Source organism: Zonotrichia leucophrys, chromosome 1, assembly GCF_028769735.1.
Source record: "Zonotrichia leucophrys gambelii isolate GWCS_2022_RI chromosome 1, RI_Zleu_2.0, whole genome shotgun sequence".
NCBI lineage: Eukaryota > Metazoa > Chordata > Aves > Passeriformes > Passerellidae > Zonotrichia > Zonotrichia leucophrys.
Window position 1 is genome coordinate 93,296,474 of NC_088169.1, and position 15,183 is coordinate 93,311,656.

The 15,183-nt window shown below is 48.2% G+C and overlaps 1 protein-coding gene across 1 annotated transcript in view; it reads right to left on the reverse strand.

Moving 5' to 3' along the window:
- The window catches only part of FSTL1 (follistatin like 1), a 53,190-nt gene that overhangs the window by 14,938 nt on the left and 23,069 nt on the right, over window positions 1-15,183 (reverse strand). The gene's annotated exons all lie outside the window — the stretch shown is intronic.

Genomic DNA, 15,183 nt, shown 5'->3' on the forward strand with positions numbered 1-15,183 from the left:
TTACTCACAAGAGTAAAAACACAGTTAAAAAAATAGCACATTTAACTGGTATCAGGACCAAAAGGTACCATGGTGTTAAGGTGTGGGTGACAAAAAAAGAGAGACATGACTTCAACAGATGGACAGCTCAGACAATAAGAAGCAGCAGACACAAGAACAAGGGCTACAGTCCCAGGAATACAGGGTTTCCTTCAGTTCATTCCTGGAAAATCACCTGGGAGAAGTGGAGCAAACATGAGCAAGAGGAAGTCTAGCATGAATGGTAAGAATAAATTGCTCATGTCAGTGACTGCTGTCTTTAAAATTTCTTTTCACAGAGGGTAGGGAGCAGAAATGTCTTTGCTCGAGACACTTAGGAAGAAGGTGAACATATCCCTAGAGAAAGGTACAACACAAACAGGCAGAAGAGATTGCCATCAGGCACCAGACAATGTCCCTGTCACAAAAAACTGACCCATTATCTTGCTTTCACTAGTCAAGATCAAACACTTTAAAAGAAGAACACTGTCATGGATAAGATAATTATTCAGTAATCCTCCCATAATGAAAATTCCTTCCTGGTTCCTGACAGCCTGCAGGTGACTTATGTCCTGCAGCACAATTGATATGCTTTACAATTTTCTCCTAGCCAAAGCCATCACAAGTATTGTCGCTCACATAACTGTCAAATATTTTCTTTTTTTTTTTCTTGGTGTCCCACAGCATTCCTGGTGACACCTAGTGTGGAATACTTCCATAGTTTAATCATGGTTTTGATGCAACTGCCACTTATTTTTATCCATTTAATGCTTTTTAAAATAGACTTTTAAAAGAGAAGGTAGTTTCAGGGTTCAGACTTTGAAGAGCCTGGCTTAATTCCCTGCTTTGTCATTAATTTCCTTTGTGACTCGCATTTCACTTAACATTTTCCATTGTATGTTGAGTATCTGGTTTATGCCAGCCAACTCGCTTCTGCAACAGTTTTGCATCAGAAAGAAGATTGAGGAATGAAAAATAATCAGTGAGATAAGTCAATCACATCTGCTATGTTTCTTCCCTCTAATACAAAAATGTTTTTTCACCCTCTCATCAGAGTATTATTCTTATACCCTGCTCATTTGTGGCATCCTCCATCACTTACTTTTGAAAATAGGTGATGAAAAAGGAACAGAATTTGTCAGAAGAGCAAGCATTATTGACAAATGCTGAACACATTTTTTCCTCCTATTTCCTCTTTATTCTAGTTTTTTGTTTGTTTTGATTTTAAACCACAGTTTCAGAGAGGTGCTGTCTTTACTGAACAGCCCACAGAGACAGCCAGATCATTTTCTGAATAACCTTGCCCCGGTCTTCAGAATAGTTTGTTTGCTGGCCTACTGCACAATTCATCAAACCTGAGAAGGTCTTTTCAAATCACTGCAGGAATTCCTCCAGGTTCACATAGCGACAAACATCTCTTGGATTCTCTGCAGGAGTTCCTATTTTGCTGCTTATTCCGTCAAATACAGTGTTTGGACATGCCAGTCTTAGCTGAGAAATGTATTCTATGTCCCAGGCCTGTTTTCCCCATGAAACAGCATCACCCTCCTGCCTTTTCATCTCCTTTCACATTTTGTTTCTGAGCTACAAGTGACACATTGTCCCTTCTCCTGCATCCAGCTCTCTGCAGTCACCTCCAGGGGAGGGCTGGGGTAAATGAACCAGGCACTTGTGGGGTGGGATGGAACAAAGGGAGTGCTTCACTGCACAAAGCAACCTCGTGCAGCTCAGGGCAGGGAAGGAAGAATAGCTCATTTTGCAAAATGCACAAAGAAAAACCCTAATTGTCCAAGGCTGGAGTCTGACTTTGGGCACTCACCTAAAATGCAATGTAGCTACTAAAGTGCTGATCCATTTAAGGGGTTTTGAACAACTTGTCAATCCCTTCAAGCAGTCAAAGACAGAAAAAGCAGCTGGGCACAGCTTTGAATGGCCACCCAGTGAGGTCTGTAATCCAGGTGCCTGCAATAGATGGCAGCACTCTGCCTCTCCCATGGACAGGCAGGACTGCCAGCAGCCACCTCCCATCCATGCCCACCAATGCCAAGCCTGGCTTTTGGTTCCTGCCTGGGACTTGGGGCACTGCTATGATGTAGCTGGCCTCAACAAGCATCTGCTGTGCACAAGCTCAGATTGCTGGACTCCTCTCCCCAAGGGAGCTCACTTGGAAACCCAGTCTCCAATGTGGCCATCCACAGCTCCCTCCCTGCTAGTGCTAAAGCCCAGGCACCATCCCACAGCTCTTCCATTGGAACCTGGGCAGGGGATGCTGGCAGGGTGACATCACCAGAACAGCTTCTGAAGACACCCTGCCACCTGCCAGGCTAGAAGGCCACATTACTCTGATTTTTCTTATTAATCAAAGCGATACAATTTTCTCGTCGCTTCTTCTTATTGCCTTTAGTTGCCCTAGGCTGGCAGGGGGTTGGTTCATTGCCACATTCCAGCATGGCTTTCTCCACCTCAGGATTCAGCCAGAGGAAGAAAAGAAGCAAGCTGCTCTGCCTGCCTGCCCTCTCACTCTGGCACGGGGTTTCTCAAGCCCAGCTGTGGCATACCACAGGGTGGGACCTCTTCTAGCAGTCCTGGCTGCCTTCCCAGCAAATGTGGGAGTCTCCTGTGCACAACTGAGAGTGTGACAGGGACAGAGGTGGATGACTGGATGAGTACAGTGGGGGTCTGCAAATGAGGCTTTATAATCTCCTGATTCCCTGGTGATCTCCCAGAATCTACCAGCCAAACTGGTTTCTTGTGACAGATACTCTAATCTTACCTTGGACCTTGTAATATATGTTTTTATAAAGCTTTACCTGCTGGAGTCGTGTGAGTGAGGATGGCAGCTGCCACTTTAATATTGAATAGTCCATCCTTGCACCTGCCTTGTAAAAGCTTGAAAATATAAACCACAAATTTTAAAAATTTAAAATGTAAAAAAAAGACTCCACAGTGTTTCAACATCATTGCCCTTAAATGAATTAATATCAGGATTTACTGGAATCACAGCTTTTACACTGCTTTGTGTCTGAGAGCTGCCCGTGCCTGTTGTCCTGTGCTTGGGAAGTGTCACCCGTTCCAGTCCACAGTGCGCTCGGGCAGGCGGAAGGGAAAGGGCAGGGAGTTGTTATTAATTGCTGCACAGTGGCATTTCCACTGCAAGCCTTGGCAAGGCACTTCCTCTCTTCTGCCTCCAGTGAGGTGCCCAAACTCTCTCTCTTTTAGGTACTCCTCTGCTGCCCAGAGAACAAGTGGGAAGGTGTAAAAGCAGCCAGGATGAAGCCAGGGCAGGAGTGCCTGTACCTTTGGAATGTCTGCCACAGCAAGGGCACTCTGACTCTTCACCCTGCAGGGGCACAACCTTCCCAGCCATCTTCTCTGGCAAGAACCATGGAGAAGGCTGCTCTCAACAAGGGCCACAAGTTCAGGGCAGCTGGGTAGCGTCATGTATGCATAGCCTGGCTTGTCTACTCAATGGGGATGGGAATGCACAATGCTTTTGGAGGGCTGGGAAGTGTAACCCTGTGGATGAAGGTGCATGTTAACAGGCAAACACTAAGCAGAAGACCTGAGCTGACAGTGCAGAGAGTCACATGCAATGCCTCTGCCTCAGCTGTTGTCTCCTGAGGAGCAAGGAGGAAAAAGACATTTCCAAGGCACCCGCAGGCGAAAGCCAGAGGCAATGCCAGTGGTGAAGGATCGCCATGGCAACCAGCAATGCAGGGCCTCAAGGTGGAGAGCTAAAATTAGGAAATTAGGCAGTGGAAAGGGCTGTTTCTCATCTCTGGCAGCATCTGGTGCTGAGAAGTTGGACCCCCAACACAGAGTAAGCACAGACATGCGGAGCATTTCCGAGTCCCTGCCCGCGCCCGGCTGTCCAGGACTGAGTGTGACTCGATGCGCCAATGCAGTGCCAGGTCTGCACGGGATCCCAAGGTCCTGCCAGGTGCTGTGCCTGCTCTGCACTGGTGGGACTGCATGGAAACAGTGCAGTGTCTGCAGTGATTGTACACATGGCAGAAAAGAAGTATCACGGCTCCTTGCCTTTGCAAGGGAACTGCCCGCTGCAGCCCTCCCTTGGCTGCCTCCTCCCCTGGCCCCTACTGAGCCACGACTGTCTGGTGCCCCTTGATGGGAGCTGGGACTTTCCTAACCAGCCTGTGAAAGTTGAAACCATGAACAATTCAATGACAAAACACCTCTGTAAAGAAGAGCAAGTTCCACCTGCAGAGAAGAGCTGTGCACGCAGCTCCATGTCCACAGTGCCCTACAGCCCGAAGAGAGCAGAAGGGATTACTGCCATTACACACATTCTGGGAAACAAGCAGAAAGACAAGATGGGGAGTTTATATGCTTCACAACAACCCCTCATATTGGCTTGTTTTCTGCATATCTTTCCACATAAAATCTCCTCTTTGAGACCTCAAAAATCTTTTTGTCAGCAGCCCGTACTGCATTGGACATTGATACAAGTAACAACCTTTTCTGGTGTCAGCAGTGAGGGCAGGTCCTTTCTTCTTTTGGCACCACTTTCTGGAAATACATAAAATTACTTGACCCTCACATAATGCTCTGTGCTGTTTGCTGTAAAGTCAAGGTTTTGTGGTTTTGCCTTGCATGATGAGCACAGAAATCAAAGTGCTCTAAAGCTGGAGCTGAAAACTCCTATGGGAGGCAATCCCATGTATTATACAAACTTGAGTATCACACAGAGAAGGCAAAACTAAAGGGCACCAAAATGATGTCTGGGATTGCAAGACATGCACAGATTCTCATGCCTCAGGGAAGGCAGCAGCAAAAGCTGGCTGCAAGTTTTCAGATATAATCAGTACAATTCACAACAGACTCCCCTCCATGCAGCAGAGAGAAATAAGCTGTGCAGCTACCTATTTCTGCCAGCCCTCCCTACATCTTCACATCCACATCCCTTTTGCCTGTTCCCTGCCACAACTAGTGGGGGAGTAGGGATGTAAGGGATCTCTGAACATGCCAAGGTGCTACCCATAAACTGCATAGCCTGTATAATTTCTAAACCAACTCAACATCCAGCCATGAAATCTAGCGCCTTATCTAACTGTTGTCTTGGCAATGTTTGCTTCTGAACGCAGAACGATTTGGAAACACAAGGCAGTAGGTTAATGATGCAGAAAGCTGAGATAAGCTATGTCTCCTGACTTCCAAACTTCCCTCCTCTCCTGTTGTGGAGCTGGGAGGGAGAAGCATTGTGCTGCAACATTCAAAAAGAGAGAGCTGGGCAGCAGAGCAGCTCAGGGGGGAGCCAGGAAAATTTAGCAACTCCTGTGCAGTGATGGCACTGAGAAAGCATTTGGCTTATGCGTTTCATCCCATTACCCAAGTGTTTCTCCAGTTCTTTCGGCAGCAGTGTCCTCCTGCAGAGGTCCAGGAACACCAGATCCCATGTTCACTGAGGCCACCAAGGGGCAGCCAGCTTGTCACCTCTGGTCATTTGTGCAGCCTGCTCTGCCAGCACGTTTGTCCTGTTGTTTTGGTTTGCAACTAACAAGCAAAGCAGTTGTTCCTCCCTGCAAACCTGACCCAATTCCTGTGGCAGCTCCCTGGATCCACTAACACTCTGGTGTGATGGGGCGGAAATTTGGTAGCAGCATAAACTGAGCAGATTAGCGTGAAACAAGCAGGCATCCCTGACACTGGGCTTGCCATAAATAGATAGGTAAGGTGACCATTACAATTTTCCTTCCTTTGGGCTACTGCCCCAGGTTGGAAGAAAATCCACACAAATTATCTTAAATTCTTACTTGGAAGGCTTGAGTTTCATTTAGCAAAAATAAGACTGTGATAAGCGCAGCAAGTGAGGATTGAATCATGCTATTCAGCTCTCCAAAAAAAACAGACATCATCAGGACAATCCCAGGACATCATCACTATTGGAATGGTACAGTAGGCTGTGGAATAAAACACTCTACTTTGGAATGAAACCTCCTGCCAGAGGTTGCTGTACACACGGGTGCAGGGTCATCTCTTGAACACTTCTGTTGGTCTGGTGTTATCTGGACTCAAAGTGGCACCCTCTGGAACTCCTCCCTCCCCTGCTGCAGGGGTCCCACCTGTCTCTGGAAGGCACATGGTGCATGTCCTGCTGCTCACACCAGTGAAGGTGTTGCTAGGCAGCTGGAAAGGCTCAAAACCAGGCTATCCCTGAGCTAGGGAGTCAAAAAAGAAGAGATGTTTGTCAGGCAAAGTCTGGACCAGGGCTGGGTTCCCCAAGGGAGTGTGACCAGCTGCATTTGACAATGTTCCCTCAACATTCCCAGTGCTAACAATATCCTATTTGAAGGGCATCAATATGGGGTCCGTGCTGGATGCAGAGGGGTCCAGTGCATTTAAACTGCAGGATTCCCCCTCCCCCAGTTCCTAAAGCCGTCCTGCGAGTGGCAGAACTAATGAAGGCCAGTTTCCAACAGCTCTCTCTGCATGGCCTGTCTGTCAGCCAGTTCCAGGGCAGCTCATGGACTCCTTCCTCAGGGGAGGTCTTCACAGGCCCCTCTCATTAAGGCAGTCACCTAGAGCCACAAAACCAGCTGGATCCCATTATCTCGGAGGCCTCCACTGCTTTATCAGCTGTGCCGGAAACAGGCCCATGGATTCAAGGCTCGCTGGAGGCCAGAGACAGGCAGGCAGGCAGGCACAGACAGCCTGCTGACATTGCTTTGCTTCCACAGGGAACCAGGCAGGAATTCCTTTGCAGAGCCCCACACGACACTTCTCTGGCTCAGCCTCTCCTCTTGACAGACTCAACGTCACTGCTGCTTGCAGTCCTGAGGACAGATCCTCACTCCAGCCCCCTGCCCTGAATCCAGGCCCCCTGCTGTCTCCCTGCCACTGACCCTTGTGCTTCCCCTGCAGCATTTCCTTTGTGTTGGAGGACAGACCCCATCTCACTGCTGCCCCCTCAGAGCTTCCATCATTAGGGTATTTCAGCCAGCTTCAATCAAGGGCTGTGAACAGAGATCTGGACACAATGTCAGGAGCTACTGCCTTTCCTGTGGGATGCCTGCCATGGAGGACAGCATGTGCCCCAATCCACCAATCCACATACCTAGACATCAGCCAACCCCTCTTTCCAATACTTTGCCCCTATCTTTTTCTATTCTCAACTAACATCTAGGACTGGCTCTTTTAAATCATCAAGTGCAACCCCTTAAAGGCTTTTGAATGCTTGTGAGATGAATATTTAATGGCAGCTGACTTTGCTTATGGGAAACAAGCCAGACCATACATCTCTGCACATGCTGGGAAATCAGGGTGTGTTCCCAGAAAATCTGGATGCAGAGAAAAGAAAGCAATAGAGGGAAGGAACTGCAACTCCCAGAGCTCATAGGAGGTTCCCTCTCTGCAAACCCGTACCTCACCCATTTGTGTGAGACCCTCCCTGACTTGCTGGCTGCTCAGTCCAGGATCCGTGGATCAGATGTGTCCATCATATGTGCATTGAGCAGGAGAGTGGCTGAGGCTCTGACTGACCTCTGTGATAAAGGGGGCCCATCAGGTCAGTGACCTTTACATGAGGCCATGGAAAAACAACACAGCTTGTGAAAACCTGCTTGTAGGAATTCATCCATGACTCTGTCAGGGAAATGGAGATGAAGATGCCTGCAGCTTGTACTGCTACTAAAAAAGCCTGCCTGGGCAGCATTGCCTTGCAGACATTGGCAGGATGGATACAGAGCTCTACGTCCCCACTGAGCCCTGTGGAGACATGGCCTGGACTGCTGGCAGGGACAGCAGCCCTCACACACCAGCCATGGCTTTCTCATGTCCCACAGAGAGCAGGCAGAAGTTGGTGCCTGCACAGAAAGGGAAGCAAGAACTGGGAAGAAGGAGGGTTTTCTCCCTACAACCTAATCAAGAGCAAAAAGGCATCTGCCAAACAGCTGATGTCTCTTACAGCATGATGCTGCTGAAACAGTTCCGGAGCCAGGCACACCTCTCGGGGACTCCGCTGCACAAGGACTCTGTTTTCCCTTTTAAGCTGGAAGGAATGTCTGTGCTCTGGCCCCCACAGCCTCATATTTTCCACCACAAGGCAATGACCAGTGAGGCCCCATTAGGGGAACAATGACATGAGAGTCTGGGGAAGAGGAAATCGCTCCTGCAAACAAGTCTGGAAAATGGCTGCTAGAAGGAAGGGAGCTTGCATCTGGCAGCACTCTCACTCCTGCAGCCTCTCTGCTGCTCAGGCAAAAACACTCCTTATAATCACAGATTCCAAAGTATCATGTCCCAAAGCTGCACTTCTCTCGGCACTATTCCCTCCATCTATCCCTACAGCACCTCTGGAAGAAGGAGTTTGATTCCCTTCTGCTGCATCATGTGGTGAAATTGCCAGCTTTTCCACAACCACCGGGATCTTTCTTACTAGTGTTGGTCCCAGCAAGGCATGGAGGCAGGAGTTCAGAATGTGACTGATTTGTGCATACCAAACCAGCTGAAGAGGCTTCAGCTGTAAGCAGGGCAGAATCAGTCCCACAGGAGGATAGGATGTGATGCTCTGCTGCACCATGGTTCTCAGAGGGAGGAATCAAGTTAATCACTTTGTATTTGGATTGAAAAATCACCCTCACACACAGGGAAGCATCTCAGTGCATGTGAAAGGTCCTACCTGAATTTAGTCTCACAGGGCCTTAGGGACAAGATCGGTGTCACCCTCTCACGTGACAAGACTGGAAAGGAAAGGTCCAAGGTGCAAGACTTGCTCAAGAATGACCAGAAGACAGCAGCTCAGCTCCCTCTGCTCTCTGGGAAGCTAGGACCACTTCACCGAGTGATGCACTGTTGGAATTGAGGACATCCCTCTGGCTGTCCTGGATTGCCAGGACTCCTGCCAGGGGGCTCAGAGACCCTGACACAGAGCCCAAGATGCCTGTGACTTTGATTATGACCCATGGAAAAAGCTACCAAAGTTACCTCATCCTTAGATGAGGATCTGCAAGCCACGAAAGTATAAGTAGAAAAATAATTAGTTTGTCACAGGGTGAAAAATAGATTTTTTTGGGGTTTTTAGAATGGGGGTTCAGGGGGCAAAATGAAGGAATCTGGGCATGTCCAGCCTTTCTCCTTCTTCTTCTTGGCCTCCATCTTCTGCTGTGATGTTGGCACTTTTAGATTGGTTTAGAGTAGAAGCTCACTGTCTAACATAGGTGATAGGTATTGGAAAGTAATTGTAAATATTGTACACGTAGTTTTTAGTATAAAAAGATAACACCACCCTGGGGGCAGGCAGAGTGCCTTGGACTGTCTTGCTGAATGGACCTCAGCTGGACAGGAGAAAAAATTTTATAGACAGGATACAATAAACAACCTTGAGACTGAGAACTGAAGAGCTCTGATTCCTTCTTCGAGCGCCGGGCTGTGAAAAGAGACTTTCTAACCCATCTCAGGGTCTGAGCAGCTAGAGTCCCGAGAATGCCCCAGTTGTACTCCTCATTGAGGAATGATTCTTCTTCCCATATCCTGAGTGCCCTTGGCCAGGCTCTGTTTTGCCATGGCTGAGCTCCTAGTAATCACAGTTCTCCATCCTATTTTGTTCAAAGCAAAAATAAGAACAAGACGAGCATTGACTTCTGAATTCCAACAAGAGGGTGATGTTCTGTATGTCACAGCACTTATGAGTTGTCAGAGGAAGCGTTTGACAACAGGAGGATGAAGGAGGAAGATGAAGAGTTCAGCCCCAGGGCCTCCACACCAGAGAAGAGCTGTGCACCACAAACTATTGCTAGCAACTAAACACAGGTGTCATCACCTCTCTCTCTCTAAGCACACCCAGGCTCAGCTGTAAAAGGGAGGTTTCTCTGACAGATGGCATTTCCCCAAAGGTGTATGTTCCTTCCTTCATCTGCCCCATTCTGAGGTACACTGACACAGCTGCCTGCTCCCACACCCATTACCCAATCTGAGGCAGTTTGTGCCATATACAACCTCAAATATTTCCTTTTCAGCCCCTAAATCTGTGTTGACCCACAGCTCATTCTGTATCATGGCAGCCCTCTTTTTTCATCCTTCATTCCCCTAATTTCCCACACTCTGAAGTCCTGCAAATTTTACTGGTCCTGCCAGTTAAGTTTTGTTGCCTCTTTTTTCTGACCAGGGATGATTTATTTCTGAATGGAATCCAAATCTGGCACATTTCTCAGCCATCACATGGCTCCAGCAGAGAGGAGGAAAGAGTGAGCTAAGCAGTGGGAAGCAAGTTAGAATTTACAACCCTATGGCATATTCACACCGCTTCCAGTAACTGGATACACAGGGGGAATGTAGATTGCAGGAAATGCTGAGGTTTTCCAGCAGCCTCCAGCTTCTTGTGCAAGAGTCCTCAGTGGTTTTGTTCCTCTCACTGGGATGGGAATCCAACTGCAATGGATTTGATGATCCCTCTTCCCAGCTCTGTCCCTTAGTCCTTCTTTACTCTCCTTCCACCACAGCACATTGCAAAAAAAGAATGGAAATCACTGTGTGACTGGGGGGAAACACTGAGTCAGCCTCAGTGTGGGAGAGTGAGAACAGAGCTGGAAATAAGCCAGTTCTGTACTTCCCATTTTCTAGCCTGGCTCAAGGATTTGATCAGCTCCTTGTTAATGCAGAGCAGCTTTGCGTCTGCTCTACCCAGTGGCTCTGCTGGAGGCAGCTATAGAAGAGTGAATCCCCAGGGGACAGTGCTCTGTCACAGTAATTTCTCTCCTTTGAAGCTTCTCTACTTCATGCAGTCATGAAATCCCCTTTACCCAGTGAGAACAGTGAGGAAGGCTCGGAAAACCCCTCATTATTAGGCATTATTTTGTGTAGACAGCTTTTCTTGGTCTGCGGTATTGAGGGAGCATCCATCCCCTTCCTGAAATCATATAGCTGGGAATGGTTATCAGACTAACAGGAACACCTTGAAATAGAAGTGAAGTAAGGTGAACATGGAAGAGAGGAAAAGTTTGAGTAGGCTGTGGAAGGAACCTGGAGTCTGCTCATCAGTGGTGCTTCTGCCAAAAAGGCATGGATCCATCCATCCAAGGTTAAACTGCGTCCCTGTGGCCAGAGGGAGCTGAAGGCAAGTCTGCCAAAGCTCTACCATACTGCAGCCTGCAAAATGCAAACTAGGATTTCAGGAGATGACCTGACAACTGGCAGGTGTGTGCATCTACTGATTAGTATCAGAAAGAGGAGAGAAAAAACTCTGCTGTAAAAACTAAGTGAAAATCCTTGCTGAAACTGGGACATTGGGAAGGCTGCAGAGGTACACAGGGAGGGACACACGTGCAGGTGTTCACTGCTCTCAGAAACATCACATCAGCAACAAGCAAATCCTATTAAACTGCAAGGGCAGTCACCCCACAGCCCCACACTGAGATCAAGGAGTAGCAATGTTGGGCCATCTGGGATCCAGCACAAGGGGAACTGTGACCCAAGTTATGATCAGCACGTTCTTTTCAACTCCTGCTGTCCCTGTTATTCTTCAGAAAGCCCCAGTCAAGTCACCAGCACCTGAAACCATCCCTGTGAAGTGCTAACACCATTTCATGCCCATCCTCAAGAGACTTCCCTCTGAGGTAGGGAAAGCTCTGTAAGTCTCTGACTTACACTTAATGACTGACCTCTTCACTGAGACAGCCAAGAGGAAACTCAGATAAGGCAAGAAGGCCGTGAGAAAACTGGCAGCATCACTGTGAAATAGGCTACAAAGTAGAGTCAATATGGAAACTGCCACAGTTGGAAGGACAGAAAAAAACTTTCTAAAGTCCAAGGGTTTCCAACCTTCTCATAGATGCCCCAAGGATGGGTGTCTGTCCAGGCTATCAGCACCACAGCCAACAGTGGCCCCTTTGCCCCTGCACTGCTCCCTGAAGCTTCTGCTGGACCCAATGTTACCCAAGAAGACTGGTCAAACACAGAGGCTTTTTCTTAGGCAAGCTGCTTCTGCTTACACTGGTGCGTCCTTGTGGGTCCCCTGCCTCATTTCTGATTTAACACAGCCTAAACAGAAGGGGAACAAGAGATAATTATGTTGTGTGGACTATCAGAGGAAGCTGGGTGCTATTTCCCCCAACACCCCTCCTGACCTGTTAGCTTATGAAGTGTTGCTTGGAAGATACACCTGTCAGAACCACAATCCCCCTGCCAGCAGAGAAGCAGTAAATAAAATAAAGGGGAAAATGAAGCAAACAATCTCTGCTGTGCTCATTAGAAATGGCACACCCCATTCCTACACGTGTAGTCTTGGGGAACCAGGCTCAGTCACCACCACTTCTGCCAGAGCAGAGCTTCCCTCATGTCCCCATGGCTGACAGCACAGACTTGGCAGCATTTGCAGCCCAAAGGCACTTCTGTGATTAAGAAACAAGAGAAGTGACCATTGATTTCCTATAACTCCTAAATAAGGCTGGGTAACATTTTTCAGACAGAGACCTAATTCACTAGGAAATGCAATTTGAGGTAGACCAAAACTATTTGGAAATTTGTGCCTAGTTCAGGGAACAGCTTTGATTCCAAAATGATTTCTAAGATGAAGTGAACTCTTTTCCCTCTCTTATTTTTAAATATATTTCATGAGGTTATGTATGTAAGCTTAAAGGTCAAAGAAAGCAAAATAAAAACATGTTTTGGTAAGCTTAGCAAGTTTGTTTGCCCAGCAATTTTTTTCTGCTGGAAATAAAACATGAATTTCAACTGACCTAAAATGCAGTTTTTGAGTTGACTCTGTGATTCAGCTAGGAAATTAAAAAAAACAAAACCAATAAGTTATTCCAATGGCAAATTAAAAAAAACAAAACCAATAAGTTATTCCAATGGCTTTATTCGTATAACATTGTTATTTGGTGTCTAAAGCAACCTATTCTTCTAATTCTTTCATCTCCTTCCATCTGGCTCTTTGTAACTGTGTCTGGAAATAAAGAAGAACTGTTGCAGACATTGCTCTCCCTCTCTCGCTGCAACCATGGAATTTTTCCTGTCTAGCTGGGAAGACTTTGGATGCTGACTCCCATGGCTCGACTTTCAAAAACAAACAAACAGAAAAATAAAGCCACATCTCCATTTGGTGGTTATGAGAACCCAGAGAGATGCTGCTTCAGGGAAGGCATCCCCTCCTCTGAGCCACTCCAGCAAAGCAGTGATTTAATGAGGCAGCTCCCAGCTAAACTGTACCAGGGCTGCAAACCCTGCTCTGCCCCCCTCTCAAACACTCGGTCCTGCTGCATTCCTTCTCATCCTTCAGAGCCCCGTGCCTGCCTCCTGACACACAGTGAGTGCTGCAGCTGTCAGCACAGGAGGATATCATTGCCCTGCTGGCACCATCCAAACCCAGCTGGGCAAGCTGATGGCCATCAGGAGGTTTGCATGCAGAAACTTCAATGGGAGGCTGATATGTGCACTGCATGTGCCTGGGGAAGCAGAGTGCACCCAGGACTCGTGCAGGGACAACACAGCACTGCCTCCTGCTGCAGAGCAGGTGCCTGGGTCTTCCCAGCTCTCCTCCTCTGATGGGTAATTTCAAGAGACGTTGCCATGACCTCTACACACACCCAGAGGTGGCTCAGCTTGCAGAGATGTAAAGGACCTGAGTACATCACTGCAGTCACTTAAACACAGGGCTTTTGAACTCCACCAGCCTGTCTGGCCCCAAACCAGTAAGGGTAAGCAATCAGTGCCAGCCACATGTGATGGCAACAATTTGAGCACTTGCCCATCTCACCTTTCTCCCTGCCCCAGAGACAGGGAGAGGCATCAGGGACTTGCTATGAGCTTCAGTCATGCCCTGGGCTAGAAGGAGAGGGCTCCAAGCCCTGCTAGTGACCCCGAGGCTCTCCATGCCTCCTGCAGCCTGCGTTCCTAGAAGAGGGATCACTGCTTGAATCACCTCCAACAGCATGAACTATTCTCTAATACTTCCTGAGCCCTTCCCAGGACGTTTTGCTTTCTGCCCTGTGGCCTGGCTGGGCTGCATTTCAGAGATGAAAGGCTGGGAGCACACACAGATGCCGGCATCCTTATGCATTCCTGGCTCAAAAGTTTTCCTCGAAGCAGCTGCAGCTGCACTGCCAGGGAGGAGCAGCTGCCTCCCAGCCCAGAGAGAGCGCTGCAAACCCCAGCTTGCCAGGTATGCTGCAAGATCCCAGCACAGACCCCTCTGGCTTTGGGACCAGCTGTGACCCCCTCGGGCCCCCAGCTAGCCCAGCAGAGACCAAGGCAGCTTTCTTGCTTTCTCTGAGAGTTACAACTGCCTTAAGGAGACGTGGTGCAAAATGTAGAAGTCATGATGGTATCAGCACGCAAACTTGCTCAATAAAACATGTGTTTCTCATCTGTTTTGTCCTCATGGCTCCCAGAGCTCGTCACAGATCAAGCATGTGAAGCACCACTGCCCACAGCTGGGAAATGTGTGCTATAGGGAGGGAACCCAAAGAGCACTCGAGGTCTTGGGCAGCAAATCCAGGGTTTGTGCAACACCAAAGCAGTCAGTAGGGCAGGCACTTGGAGGGCTGCAATACAGACATCTGCACACATCCATCTCCCCTGCCCGGCTCTAGCACAAGCCAAACCAAATTCCGAACCCCAGATGCTGAAGGGAAGCTTTGTCATAGTCTCAGTGTGCAGCTCAGCCCCATTACAATGTTACAGGGAGACTCTGCCAGTGGCCTGGCAGAATTTCAGCCCAACATACTGCCCTCTCAGTGGTTCCCACTTAAACTCAGCACTGGTGCAGGAGCTCAGCCCTGACCCTCCGCAGCCAGCAAGGAAAGGTGTCTCCCTGAATGATGGCCTCCTCTGAACCACTCCAAATCCAGCCCTTTGTTCTGACAGGATGAAGCTGGCACAGCTCAGGAGATCAGATGGGAGCTCTCAAGGATCACACCACCCTGTGGCACCAGCTGCTGGCAGAGATAAGCTCAGAGCCTGGGTGGAAGCTGTAGCCCTCTCTCTCTCACATAGCTAAGATAGGGAATTATAAACACAACCCTGTCAAAAAAAAAAAAAACAAAAAAAACCCAAAAAAACAAAGCCAACAACCAAACCAACACAAACCCACCAGAATCTGTGGAAGAGTAACCACCAAACCAGCTGCATCCAATGTCTTGGGGAGATCTTGATGCTCTCACGCTCTGTGCATGCAAACCAGAGGCACACCAACAGACAAGGAACAGAGATCTC